We start from the raw sequence: 1375 nt of genomic DNA, 5'->3' as shown, positions 1-1375 counted from the left end.
CGTGTCCTCAAACTCCTTTTTTATTATAAAATAAAACATTTTGCCCCAAAACAAACGTTCTCTATTGCAACTCTGCAATCTGTCAATAGACTTCAACAGGATTAGAAATCCCGATCAAGGATAAATAGATAAAATCACAAAAAAGTGACTTAAAAAAGGATACGATAATGCAGTTTTCGTCTCCTTGCAGAGTGTCTTGAACCGCAATCGACTGATCCATGATTATGTTCTTTTTGGATCTTGAGAAAACTTGCAGGGACTCCACGCGTGGGAGGTCGTCGTGGATCTCATGAGTGGGCGGCGGTAGCAGGGCAGATGGCGACGGGCTTGTTTGTCGGACTGTGATTTCAGTTCGGGTGTCCAAAAGTCCAGTAGCAGGGGGAAACTCCCGAGGACCTTCCTGGTTCTGGTTTCACAAGATTGCCACGCACTGGTTCTGAAGCCCTCACCCAAGTGACGTCACACCCGGGCTGTACACACGCACGTTTACACAACTCACACATGCGCGTGAAAATAGTTCTGTGGAAAAAAATGGATACAATGTTTTTTTTTAATTGGGACACTTGGGTTACTCAGATAATTAAAAAATAAACATATAAATATAAAGTCGTTTCGGTGTGCGTGTGTGCCTGCGCGCGCGTGCGTGTGTGTAGTTTATACTCTATTTAAAGAACTTGTGCCACACACACACATACACACACAGCCCAAGTAAGTTAATATAAAAGAGTACTATTTACTCCGTGTAAAAGTTTCTCAAGTACCAACATGTTGAGTTAAGACAATTTTCTTTTTCCACCGTTCGCACTTTGTATACGCCCCAGTTGGAAAAAAATATTTAAAACGTTAGCCAAAATGAGCTAGCTCACATCAGATACGACCCCCATGTGAATGTTTTGTAAACACAGTACTGTACCTGTCGCTGGGCAGAATTTGTCTTTGAGCCGTCTAGTTTAATGTAAATTTCAAAAGTAAAACAAAACAAAAAAACAAACATTTCAAATCGTCGAAGTACATGGTTAACTGTTAGCTTGTTTAAAGGTTGATTTGTTTGTGGTAAAGATGCTCTCCTCCTGATTCTTGCTCACAATCGGAAGTTGCCATTTTAATAAAATAAAAAAATAATAAATAAAACTATCTATCTACCTTGGTCATATCCCTCAAGAGGGGTGACACACAGGTATACAAAAACAAAGAAAAGGAAAAAGTTGCAAAAAACACAGAAAAATGACCATGGCCAACCCAAATGCCCAAACACCCAAACAAGTTAAGCACCTCGGCACCCAAGTTGGTCAAGCTTTCCTACCTCCAGATGAAACGGGACACAAGAAAGCGGCTGTGTCACTCGGGTCAGGGTGACACAATCACTCTTCTCTTC

Source organism: Urocampus carinirostris, chromosome 2 (genome assembly GCF_059441175.1).
Source record: "Urocampus carinirostris isolate Australia breed hairy pipefish chromosome 2, RoL_Ucar_1.0, whole genome shotgun sequence".
Classification (NCBI taxonomy): Eukaryota; Metazoa; Chordata; class Actinopteri; order Syngnathiformes; family Syngnathidae; genus Urocampus; species Urocampus carinirostris.
This window is presented reverse-complemented; position numbering follows the sequence as displayed.